We start from the raw sequence: 14,014 nt of genomic DNA, 5'->3' as shown, positions 1-14,014 counted from the left end.
GCCTCTGCACAGCACTAACTAGTGGAGAGGTCCCGACCGGCAATCACAAGGCTGGAAGGTCCTGGGGCAAAAGTAGCACAACGAGGTGAGCTAACCACAGATTGCAGAAGATACCCATAGCTCTGCTTGGACCTATAGTGGACAAGTGTGATCTTGTGGGCTCTGACAGTGACAAAGCTGTGATTATAGGTGATCCTGCTCCCGGCTGCTGGGAAAGCCCATAACACTGCTGCAGACCCCAAGGAGGGAGCGCGTCTAGGAGGGCTGCAACAGTAGGCACCAGCAGCCTGAGGCCCCCTTGCAATTGCCCCCACAACTGACAAGGGATCCCACAAGACCACTGTGACTACGAGGAGAGGCCTGGGTCCACTCAGTAACAGCTGACAGGGTTCCTGGTTGGTGCAGTCTAAACAGCTGCTCCCCCCCCCACAACACCAGTTGCAACAAGTGGAAGCAGCGACTAAACTCTATCTTGATGTGGAGGCACAAATCCATGCCATCAAGCAGTATGAAAAAATATATTAAATCTCCAGAACAGAAGGAAAATGATAAGCACCCAGAAAACAATCCCAAAGACAATGAAATCTATAACCTAAATGATGATGATTTCAAAACAGCCATTATTAAAAAACTCAATGAGTTAAAAGAGAATTCAGATAGACAACTCAATGAGTTCAGGAGCTATGTCACAAAAGAGCTTGATACTATAAAGAAGAACCAATTAGAAATACTGGAGATGAAGAACACAATGGAGGAGATTAAGAAAAATCTGGACTCTCTGAACAGTAGGGTTGATAATATGGAGGACAGAATTAGCAAAATGGAGGATAGGAATATAGAAATGCTGCAGACAGAGGAGGAGAGAGAACTAAGACTAAAAAGAAATGAAGAAACTCTCCAAGAATTATCTTACTCAGTTAGGAGATGCAACATAAGGGTTATAGGTATACCAGAGGGAGAAGAGAAGGAGAAGGGGGCAGAAGGCCTGTTCAAAGAAATAATGGCTGAGAACTTTCCAAACTTGGGAGGAGAGATGGAACTTCATGTGACAGAAGCCAATAGATCGCCAAACTTTATTAATGCAAGAAGACCAAGCCCAAGGCATATAGTAGTGAAGCTAGCAAAAGTCAATGTCAAAGAGAAAATACTAAGGGCAGCCAGGCAGAAGAAAATAATTTACAAAGGAAACCCCATAAGGCTCTCAGCAGATTTCTCAGGAGATACCTTACAGGCTAGAAGAGATTGGAATGAAATATTCAAAATTCTGAAGGACAAAAACCTGCAGCCAAGAATACTCTACCCAGCGAAAATATCCTTCAAATACGATGGAGAAATAAAAACTTTCCCAGATAAACAAAAGTTAAGGGAATTGATTGCCACAAAACCCCCTCTTCAAGAAATGCTCAGGAAGAACCTCATACCTGAAAAATCAAAAAAAGGAAAGGGGTTACAAAATCCAGAACAAAGGAGATAAGCAGAAGGACAATAACAGAAAGTAGCAGCTCTCCATCACACCAGGTTAGCAAAAGTTAAATAAAAGATTAAAGATAAACAGAACAGAAACACCAAGAATAAATATAACCTAGTCATTTTAACCACAAACTCACAACACAAAAAAGAAGAGAAAAAAAAATCTGACAATAACAAGCTAGAAGGGGAAGAGAAAAGGGTAGGAACGTTTTAATTTAAAGAAATAAGAGGCTATCAAAGAAAGGACTATCTCATCTATGAGATGTGTTATACAAACCACCTGGTAACCACTAAACAAACAACAAGAATAAAGACACAAATTACAAATAAGAAGAAAGCCAATACAGAAATTTACCTACTTGAATTAGGAATCCAAAAATCATGGGATGAGAAACAAAGGAAATGCAAAACAACTGGAAAACAAGTAATAAAATGGCAGCAGTAGGCCCCCATGTATCAATAATCACTCTAAATGTAAATGGATTGAACTCTCCAATCAAAAGACACAGAGTGGCAGGATGGATCAAAGAATAAGATCCAACAATATGCTGCCTCCAGGAAACACACCTCAGCCCCAAAGACAAACACAGACTCAGAGTGAAGGGATGGAAGACAATACTCCAAGCTAATAATGAACAAAAGAAAGCAGGTGTTGCCATACTTATATCAGACAAAGTAGACTTCAAAGCAAAACAGATAAAGGAAGACAAAAAGGGGCAGTATATAATGATAAAAGGGACACTCCACCAAGATGACATAACACTTATAAATATGTATGCACCCAACACAGGAGCACAAAAATTTGTAAAGAAACTATTAACAGAGCTAAAAGGAGACATCAACAAAAATACAATAATAGTAGGGGACCTCAACACTCCATTAAAACCAATGGATAGATCATCCAGACAGAAACTCAACAAGGAAATTATAGAATTAAATGAAAAATTAGACCAGATGGACTTAATAGATATATATAGAACACTTCATCCAAAAACAGCAGGTTACACATTCTTCTCAAGCGCGCATGGAACATTCTCAAGGATAGACCATATGTTGGGAAACAAAGCAAGCATCAATAAGTTCAAGAGGGTTGAAATAATAATGAGCATCTCTTCAGATCATAATGCTATGAAACTAGAAATCAACTACAAGAATAAAGCTGGGAAAGGGGCAAAAATGTGGAGACTAAACAACATGCTACTGAACAAACAATGGATTATTGAAGAAATAAAAAGAAGAAATCGAATATTATCTGGAGACAAATGAAAATGAAAACATACCATACCAACTTATTTGGGACACAGTGAAGGCAGTCCTAAGAGGGAAATTCATTGCAATACAGGCTCACCTCAATAAGCAAGAAAAATCTTGCATAAACAACCTCAAACGACACCTAACAGAATTAGAAAAAGAAGAACAAACAAAGGCCAAAGTCAGTAGAAGGAGGGAAATAATAAAAATTAGAGCAGAAATAAACAATATTGAAACAAAAAAGACAGTAGAAAGGATCAATGAAACAAAGAGTTGGTTCTTTGAAAAAATTAACAAAATCGATAAACCCTTAGCCAGACTCACTAAGATAAAAAGAGAGACATATCAAATAAATAAAATTAGAAATGAGAGAGGAGAAATCACAACAGATACCAAAGAAATACAAAGGATCATAAGAGAATACTATGAACAACTATACCAACAAATTGAACAACCTAGAAGAAATGGATAAATTCCTAGACTCATACAACCTCCCCAAACTGAATCAGGAAGAAATAGAGAATCTGAATAGACCAATCACAAGTAAAGAAATAGAAACAGTAATCAAAAACCTCCCCAAAAATAAGAATCCAGGACCAGATGTCTTCTCTGGAGAATTCTACCAAACATTCAAAGAAGATTTAATACCTATCCTTCTCAAACTATTCCAGAAAATAGAGGAAGATGGAGCACTCCCTAATACATTCTATGAAGCCAACATCACCCTGATCCCCAAACCTGACAAGGACAACACAAAGAAGGAAAATCACAGGCCAATATCACTGATGAACATAGATGCAAAAATCCTGAACAAAATTTTGGCAAACCGAATACAGCAATACATCAAAAAGATTATACACCATGATCAAGTTGGATTTATACCAGGGACACAGGGATGGTTCAACATCCGCAAGTCAATCAACGTGATTCACTACATTAACAAAATGAGAAATAAAAACCACATGATCATCTCAATAGATGCAGAGAAAGCATTCGACAAGATCCAACATCCATTTATGATAAAAACCCTGAATAAAATAGGTATAGAAGGAAAGTACCTCAACATAATAAAGGCCATATATGACAAACCCACAGCCAACATCATACTCAACGGACAAAAACTGAAAACCGTCCCTCTCAGAACAGGAACAAGAGAAGGGTGCCCACTTTCACCACTCTTATTCAACATAGTACTGGAGGTGTTGGCCAGAGCAATTCGGCAGGAAAAAGAAATAAAAGGAATCCAAACAGGCAACGAAGAAGTAAAACTCTCGCTGTTTGCAGACGACATGATCTTGTATATAGAAAACCCCAAAGAATCCATAGAAAAACTATTAGAAACAATCAACAGCTACAGCAAAGTTGCAGGGTATAAAATCAACATACATAAATCAGTAGCATTTCTATATGGTAACAATGAACTAACAGAAAAAGATCTCAAGAACTCAATCCCATTCATGATAACAACAAAAATAATAAAATACCTTGGGATAAATTTAACCAAGGAATTGAAAGATCTATACAACAAAAACTACAAGACTTTCTTGAAAGAAATCGATGACAACATAAAGAGATGGAAAGACATTCCATGCACATGGATTGGAAAAATAAACATAGTTAAAATATCCATACTACCAACGCTTTCCCAATCAGAATCCCAATGACATTCTTTACAGAAATTGAACAAAGAATACTAAAATTCATATGGGGCAACAAAAGACCACGAATTGCTAAAGCAATCCTGAGAAAGAAGAACAAAGCTGGAGGCATCACAATCCCCGACTTCAAAACATACTACAAAGCTACAGTAATCAAAACAGCATGGTACTGGTACAAAAACAGGTGCACAGATCAATGGAACAGAATTGAAAGCCAAGAAATAAAACCACACATCTATGGACAGCTAATCTTTGACAAAGGAGCTGAGGTCCTACAATGGAGAAAAGAGAGTCTCTTCAACAAGCGGTGCTGGGAAAACTGGACAGCCACATGTAAAAGAATGAAAATCGACCATTCTTTTTCACCATTCACTAAAATAAACTCAAAATGGATCAAAGATGTAAAGATTAGGCCTGAAACAATAAGTCTTCTAGAAGAGAATATAGGCAGTACACTCTTTGACATCAGTTTCAAAAGAATCTTTTCGGACACGGTAACCCCTCAGACGAGGGAAACAATAGAAAGAATAAACAAATGGGACTTCATCAGACTAAAGAGCTTCTTCAAAGCAAGGGAAAACAGGATTGAAACAAAAAAACAGCCCACTAATTGGGAAAAAAAAGTTTACAAGTTATATAGCCGACAAAGGGTTAATCTCCATAATATATAAAGAACTCACACAGCTCAACAACACAAAATCAAACAACCCAATGACAAAATGGGCAGGGGACATGAACAGACATTTCTCCAAAGAAGATATAAGGATGGCCAATAGACACATGAAAAGATGCTCATCACCACTAATCACCAGGGAAATGCAAATCAAAACTACACTAAGATATCACCTTACACCTGTTAGAATGGCAAAAAATATCCAAAACCAAGAGTGACAAATGTTGGAGAGGCTGTGGAGAAAAAGGAACCCTCATACACTGTTGGTGGGAATGCAAACTGGTGCATCCACTATGGAAAACAGTATAGAGATTTCTCAAAAAGTTAAAAATAGAAATACCTTATGACCCAGCCATCCCACTACTGGGTATCTATCCTAAGAGCCTGAAATCAGCAATTCCAAAAGTCCCATGCACCCCTATGTTCATCGCAGCATTATTCACAATAGCCAAGTCATGGAACCAACCTAAGTGCCCAGCAACTGATGATTGGATAAAGAAGATATGGTGTATATATATATATATATATATATATATATATATATATCACACATATATATATATATATACAATGGACTACTACTCAGCCACAAAAAGGACAAAGTCGTCCCATTCACAACAACATGGATAGACCTTGAGGGTATTATGTTGAGTGAAATAAGCCAGACAGAGAAGGACGAACTCTGTATGACTCCACTCATAGGTGGTAGTTAACATATAGACAAAGAGAACTGATCTGTGGTTACCAGGGGAAAGGGGGGATGGGGGGAGGGTACTAGGGGTGAAGTGGTGTACCTACAACATGACTAATAATGATGTACAACTGTAATTTCACAAGGTTGTTAACTATCATAATCTTAATAAAAAAAAAATTCATGAGAGAGAAGGGTTAACTGATGGAGCAAGGTACAATCCTGGAAAGTGAAAGCCCCAATGTAGGAATTAACCTTAAACACAGAGAAGAGAAACTTCTCCAAAGCTGGAGGGAAAGAGATTTTGCAGATAGAGTTAACTAGTTAAGTTGTAGATGAGATGCTAGGAAGTTGAGGGAGCTTTTCATGCCTGATAGCCTACATTTCTCTATGCAATAAAAGCAAAGTTGTTATTTGCTGGAAGGAGAGGGAATTTCCTGGAGTGAGGAGGGGTTTTGAAAAGGATGGTAACATTGGAAATAGAAAAGAGAGCTGATACACTGAAAACTATAAGATATTGATGAAAGAAATTGAAGGAGACACAAATAAATGGAAAAAATTCCATGCTCATGGATTGGAAGAATTAATACTGTTAAAATCTCCATACTACCTAAGCAATCTACAGATTCAATGCAATCCTTATCAAAATTCCAATGGCAGTTTTTCACAGAACTAGACCAAACAATTCCAAAATTTGTATGGAACCACAAAAGACTTGGAATAGCCAAAGCAATCTTGAGAAAGAAGAACAAAGCTGAAGGCATCACACTCCCTGATTTCAAACTATATTACAAAGCTAGAGTAATTAATCAAAACTGTATGGTATTGGCATAAAAACAGACATATAGATCAATGGAATAGAATAGAGAGCCCAGAAATAAACCCCTACATATATGATCAATAATTTATGACAAAGGAGCCAAGAACATACAGTGGGAGAAAGGACAGTCTCCTCTATAAATGATGTTAGGAAAACCAAAGAGCAACATGCAAGAAAATGAAACTGTACCACTATCTAACACCATACACAAAAATTAACTCAAAATGGATTAAAGACTTGAATGTAAGACCTGAAACCATGAAACTTCTAGAAGAAAAGAGGTGGTAAGCTCTTTGACATGGGTCTTGGCAATGATTTTTTTGGATTTGACGCCAAAAGCAAAGGCAACAAAAGCAAAAATAAACAAGTGGGATTACATCAAACTAAAAAGCTTCTGTACAGCAAAATAAACCATCCACAAAATGAAAAGGCAACCTATGGAATGGGAAAAAATATTTGAAATAATGTATCTGGTAAGGAATTAATATCCAAAATATATAAAGTACTCATACAACTCAATAGCAAAAAAACAAAACAATCTGATTAAAAAATGAGAAGAGGATCTGAATAGACGTTTTCCCAAAGAAGAATAGAGATGGCCAATAGGTATATGAAAAGATGCTGAACATCACTAATCATCAGGGAAATGCAAATCAAAACCAAAATGAGGAGCCAACCTGATGGCATAGTGGTTAAGTTTGCAAGCTCCACTTCGGCTGCCCAGGGTTCAAATCCCAGATGCGGACCTACACACCACTCATCAAGCCATGCTGTGGTGGCAATCCACAAACAAAATAGAGGAAGATTAGCACAGGTGTTAGCTCAGGGAAAATCTTCCTCACCAAAAAACACCCAGAATGAGATATCACCTCACACCTGTTAGAATGACTGTTATCAAAAGACAAAAAATAACAAGTATTGGTGAGGATGTGGAGAAAAGGGAACCCTTGTGCACTGTTGGTGAGAATGTAAATTGGTGCAGCCACTATGAAGAACAGTATGAGAGTCCTCAAAAAATTAAAAATAGGAGCTGGCCCCATGGCAGAGTGGTTAAGTTCAGCATGTCCCACTTCTGCAGCCTGGGTTCAGTTCCTGGATGCAGACCTACACCACTTGTTAGTGGCTATGTTGTGGTGATGACCCACATGCAAAATAGTGGAAGATGGGCACAGACACTAGCTCAGGGCTAATCTTCCTCAAGCAAAAGGAGGAAGATTGGCAATGGATGTTAGCTCAGGGTGAATCTCCCTCAGGAAAAAGAAAAATTAAAAAAAGAACTACTATATGATCCAGCAATTCCACTTCTGGGTATTTACTTTAAGAAAACTAACTCGAAAAGATATATGTATCACTACATTCACTGCAACATTATTTACAATGGCCAAGAAATGGAAACAACCTACGTGTCCATTGATGGATGAATGGATGAAGAAATTGTGATATATATATATATATATATACAATGGACTATTATTTAGCCATAAAAAATAATGAAATCTTGCCATTTGCAACAATATGGATGGACCTTGAGGGCATTATGCTAAGTGAAATAAGTCAGTCTGAGAAAGACGAATACCATATGATCTCACTTATATGTGGAATCTTAAAAAGAAAAAAAAAAAAGCACCAAGCTCATAGATACGGAGAACAGATTAATGGTTGCCAGAGGTGAGGGGTGGAGGGTGGGCAAAACAAGTGAAGGGAGTCAAAATGTACAAACTTCCAGTTATAAAATAAATAGGTCATGAAGATGTTATGTACAGCATGGCAACTATAGTTAATAATTGCATATTTGAAAATTGCCAAGAGAATAAATCTTAAAATTTCTCATTACAAGAAAAAACTCCACAACTATGTATAGTAACCGATGTTAACTAGACTTACTGTGGTGATTTCTTTGCAATATATACAAATATCAAATATTGTACACCTGAAACTAACGTTATATGTCTATTATACCTCAATTAAAAAAAAAAAAGAGAGAGAGAAAAGGGCCAGCCTGGTGGCATAGAGGTTGGGTTCACATGCTCTGCTTTGGCAGCCTGAGGTTAGTGGGTTCAGATCCCAGGTACAAATCTACACACTGCTCACCGACCCAGGCTTTGACAATGTCATACATACAAAATAGGGAAGATTAGCATAGATGTTAGCTCAGGGCCAATATTCCTCACTGAAAAAAAAGAGAAAAGAGAGCTGACTAGAAGAAACACATGGATGGATACCCTGATGAAACTGGGAGTTAATTATGTGTTTGTAGGTGTAGCAATTCACATGGTGGTGGCACCTACCCAGAGGTAGAGCACAAAAGGTTGATAGGTTAATCTAAGGTTATTGGTTTTGTAGGGTGGTCAAGTGCTGAAGAGGGAAGGAACACATGTACTTGTTCCCCAGAGAGATGTTTAAATGGACACATAGGGTCTTGGTAGGACAAGGGAGAAAATAAAGTCAAGTGATTAGATACTTGAGAGAAAAGGGTGGGAGGGCAAGGGACTTTCAGTCTTAAGGAAGTAGAAAAGAAGGTAAACCAGGTTTGGGGACATTAAGTCAAGAAAACAAGGAAATAGTTGTCAGAAAAGTGAGGAGAGTGGTGACCTCTGGGAGAATGGAGGTTGTCTTCATCAGGGAGGAACGCTTGGAGAGTGTGAGAGCTGGCAATGTTCTATTTCTTGATTGAGTGGTGGTTATATGAGTATCTCCTTTATAATTATTCTTAAAACTGTATATATATGGTTTTGTACTTTTCTGTACCATATATTCCAAGCAAAAAAGAAAACATGCATGGACTAATACACACCATATTTAGGAGGGAGGGGAGTGCAATTAGGGAGCATGTGCAGATACAATTTTGTTTGTAATATTGTATTTCATGAGCTGGGAGGCGAGTACATGGGGTTTCATTTATTATTACCTATAATTGTTTATATGTCTAAAATATTTAAATGAAAATTAAAACTAAAAGAAGGTTATGTTGAAAAGATGGGTACTTTTGTTTCTGTTTTTATTTCCTTTATTGTTGTTAAAGTATTTATTCAATAAATTAGAATCAAGAGAGAAAATTCAGGAATCAGAAATTTGGAGATCTGTCAGCATTCAAAAGTTCTTTTCTTTGGGGAAGCATGGAGAATGGAATCCAGTTTATTAATCTCAAGGCTTGGTTCCCCGTAGGACTGTTTGTTTGATTGATTCTTGGAGGACAAGTAATCCCAGGGCTATAACTGCCTGTGCTCTGAGAGCAGCCCCCACCTCTGCATGGGTATGTATTACCTATTCCTCCCTTGAAGGCCCACAGACCCCTCCCCGCAGCCCACATGTGAACCAGCCTGGGAGTCACTCTGCTTGGCGGTGGGGATACCTGCTGCCAGCAAACTGCCCTGCTTTCCCAGAAAGTCTGCTCCAACCCTTTCCTACTCACTCAACAAGTCCTCAGCCCAGGCTGCTGAACACTGTGAGACCCTTAGAGATGCCTCATGGGCCACTTCAGAGGACAATGAGGGTGAGTGAGTGGGACTCTGGGCCTCCAGTCCAACATCAGTCTGATAATACCTGCTTATATCTGTTTCCCCCCGTATAAACAGAACCAACTGGGAAACTACATTCCCAAAGGAAACCCTCAGCAGAAATGGAAGACGAAAACTCCAATACAGTCAGCAACATAGAACTGATTGCACATGGATTTTCCTACCTCCTGAGCCTCTAGGGCTCCCTTCCCATTTTGTCTATACAGCCTTGCTGTAAGGTGTTGGAACAAATGTCTCCCTGATAGCCCCTAGTGCTGTGGTTTTCTTGTATGGATTCCTAGGGGAGAGGCCAACTGGAAGAGCGGATAATTGGAAGGAAGCTGGTCCAGGTAACTCCTTGTTGAGTTACTTAATGAACCAACCCAGGATCCCTACTCAGACTTCTTGTTATGAAAGATAATAAAATTCTTTTATTATTTAAAGCACTTTGGGTTGTGCTTTCTCTTAAAGCTGAAGCATCCTAATTGTCATGAGGATGAAAAGAGGGAATTTTGTTATAGATATTGTTGAGAAAGGCTGGGGCAAGTAGTGATAGATAGGAGAAGGCCTCAGGGGAGCTTCTTTAGGATAGTGCTACTCAAAGTGTGGTTCATGGACCTGCAGCATCAGAATTCCCTGGGAGTTTGTTCAGAATGCAAATTCAAGGGTTTCACCACAGACTGAGCAAATCAGATTCTCTGAAGGTGGGATTGGGAATCTGTATTCTTAACAAGATCCTCCTCCAGTGATTTTGATGCAACTAACTTTGGAGAACACAGTGACCTAGAAACTCCTATAGGTGGGAGTGTGATGGGTCCAACAGAGGACATGCTGTGCCTCTAGTTCATTGCTGACCTCCTCGAAGCTATTCTAATCCTCTAGGCCTCAGTTTTATTTTCTGTCACAACAGTGTGAGAATCAAATGAGGAATGGATATAAAAATCATTTGAGGAGTGACATCAGCATGGTGGCAGAATGAGGTCTTCCTGTAGACTCTCCCCACTAAGATACAACGAAAAGAATACTCATAAACCAACAGATGACACTCACACAGCACAATAGACATCTGAGAGATCCACACGGCCATATGTCTGAAGGTGGAGGTGATGGATCCCTGGAAGGCAGTGAAAGGAGGTAAGGGTATCTCCTCTCCCTCCCCCAATGGTAGTGACTTAGGGTGCAGGACTGCATGTGGCTCTGAGGAGAGGGGGGAGGGGCAGGTCTCTATGGGAACACCTTCAGTCTTGGACTTGTCCATGGGAAAGCTCCACACCAAGGAGGCTAAGCAATTGCAGGGGCATCTTCACCAAGCTCAGCACCATAGGAAGGCAGACAGTGAATGCAGAGCAGGAGCACCCCTGGGATCACGCATGCAAAACAAAGCACCTCTCCTCCACCTTGTGCACCAGCTTTGCCAGTCAGCCAGAGCAGGGAACCCCTTCCAGAGTGCCTGCACATACGTTTGTAAAGCAGCAGTGGTGAGTGGGCAAACAGAGATGGGCCCTGTCAACATAGTTTTCAAAGGTCAGGCATAGCTGCCAGGGATCACGGCAGGCTCAGAATACACAGCTCCTGCCCTGATCATTTGTGGCAGCAGGTGGAATCTGCGACCAGAAACTACCACTATGCAAAGGCACAAATCCACCCCATCAAATAGTATGAAGAGGTGTATTAACACTCCAGACCAGAAGGAAAATGATAACCACCCAGATATCAATCCTGAAGGCACAGAAATTTACAATCTAAATGACAGAGAATTCAAAATAGCTATCATAAAAAAATTCAATGAATTACAAGAAAACTCAGAAAGATAGTCCAATGAAATCAGGAATAAAATTAATGAAAAGAGGGAACTCTTCACAAAAGAGACTGAAACCATAAAAAAAGCCAATCAGAAATGTTGGAGATGATAAACACACTGAAGGAAATAAAGAAAAACTTGGAGTCCTTAAATAACAGCTGACATTATGGAGGACAGAATTAACAATTTAGAGGACAGAAATATGCTGAAGCAAATGCTTCAGATGGAGGAGGAGAGAGGACTAAGACCAAAAAGAAATGAAGAAATTATGAGAAATATCCAACTCAATGAGGAAATGCAACATAAGGATTATAGGTATTCCAGTGGAAGAAGGGAGGGAGAAAGGAGCAGAGAGCTTGTTCAAAGAAATAGATGAGAACTTCCCAAACCTGGGGAAGGAGCTGGAATTACAACTAAAAGAAGTTAATAGAACTTCTAATTAAATCGATGTAAAAAGATCTTTTCCAAGGTACATATTAGTAAAACTGGATAAGTTAATGACAAAGAAAAAAATATTAAGGACAGCAAGACAGACAAAAATAACCTACAAAGGAACCTCTATCAGGCTTTCAGAAGATTTCTTAGCAGAAACCTTACAGGCTAGGAGAGAGTGGAATGATATACTCAAAATCAGAAAGACAAAAACTTTTAGCAAAGAATACTCTATCCAGTGATAATATCCTTCAGATATGATGGGGAAAAAATAACTTTCCCAGATAAATAAAAGCTGAGGGAGTTCATTGCCACAAGACTCCCCCTGCAAGAAATGATCAAAAAGGTCCTCATACCAGAAAAAAAAGGGGGAGGGGGGCTTACGAAGCCTTGAGCAAGGAGATAAGTAGGCAGACATAATCAGGAAATTGCAGCTCTCTATCAGAACAGGCTAGCTAACACTTAATTATAACATTGAAGATAAAGGGAAGGAAAACATCAAAGATAACTATACCACTTCATTTTAAACACAAAACAGAATAAGTTGTGACAACAATAACTTACATGGGCATGAGGAAAGGGATGGAACCTGCTTAGGCTAAGGAAATAAGAGGCTATGAGAATGGATGACCTCATCTATGAAATCTTTTATACACACCTCACAGTAACCACTAAATAAAAAATCAGAACACAGACACAAATGATAAATAAAGAGAAAACTACCATAAAGAAGACCAAACTGAATTCGCAGTGCAAAATACATGGGATGAGAACAAGGGAAATACAGAATAACTGGAAAATGTGATAAAATGGCAGCATTAAGCCCTCATACATCAATAATCACTCTAAATGTAAGACACAGAATGGCTGGATGGATTATAAAAACAAGACCCGACAATATGCTGCCTCCAGGAGACACATCTCAGCTCTAAGACAAAAACAGGTTAGAGTGCAGGGATGAAAGATGATACTCCAAGCTAATGGCAAACAAAACAAAGCAGGTGTTGCCATGCTTATATCAGACAAAGTAGACTTCAAGATAAAAAAGGCAATGAGAAACAAAGAGGGGGAGTATATAAAGATAAAAGGAACACTCCACCAAGAGGACATAACACTTATAAAGATATATGCACTAACACAGGAGCACCAAAGTATCTAAAGCAACTATTAACAGACCTCAAAGGAGATATTAACAGCAATACAATAATAGTAGGAGACCTTAACAAACCACTTATATCAATGGATAGATTCATCCAGACAGAAAGTCAACAAGGAAATAGTGGAATTAAACAAAAAACTAGATCAGATGGAGTTAATGTATATATATATAGAACACTCCATCCAAAATCCCCAGAATACACATTCTTCTCAAGAGTACATGGAACATTCTCAAAGATAGATCATATGTTGGGAAACAAGGCAAGCCTTGATAAATTTAAGATTGAAATCATATCAAGCATCTTTTCTGACCATAATGCTGTGATATTAGAAATCAACTACAAGGAAAAAGCTGGGAAAGTGACAAATATGTGGAGACTAAACAACACGCTACTGAACAACCAATGGATCATTGAAGAAATTAAAGGAGAAATCAAAAAACATCTGGAGACAAATGAAAATGAAAATACATCATTCCAACTCAAATGGGATGCAGTAAGAATGGTCCTAAGAGGGAAATTCATGGCAATACAGGCCTACCTTAACAAACAAGAAAAATCTCA

The 14,014-nt window shown here is 38.7% G+C and overlaps 1 protein-coding gene across 5 annotated transcripts in view; it reads left to right on the top strand.

Annotated features, from left to right (window-relative positions):
* TPST1 (tyrosylprotein sulfotransferase 1) overlaps positions 1–10,506 on the top strand; it is a 187,923-nt gene extending 177,417 nt beyond the window's left edge. For 3 of the 5 annotated variants that reach the window (XR_011524735.1, XR_011524736.1, XR_011524737.1), the window contains 2 exons: positions 9,729–9,816; positions 10,139–10,506. The gene's annotated coding sequence lies outside the window, so the exon portion shown is untranslated. The remainder of the gene's footprint in view (positions 1–9,728; positions 9,817–10,138) is intronic. The other 2 variants (XR_011524733.1, XR_011524734.1) reach the window with 1 other exon arrangement.
* The last annotated feature ends 3,508 nt before the right edge of the window (positions 10,507–14,014 follow it).

Source organism: Equus przewalskii, chromosome 12, assembly GCF_037783145.1.
Source record: "Equus przewalskii isolate Varuska chromosome 12, EquPr2, whole genome shotgun sequence".
Lineage (NCBI taxonomy): Eukaryota > Metazoa > Chordata > Mammalia > Perissodactyla > Equidae > Equus > Equus przewalskii.
The sequence above is the reverse complement of the archived record's forward strand: the minus strand, read 5'-3'. Positions and strand labels throughout refer to the sequence as shown.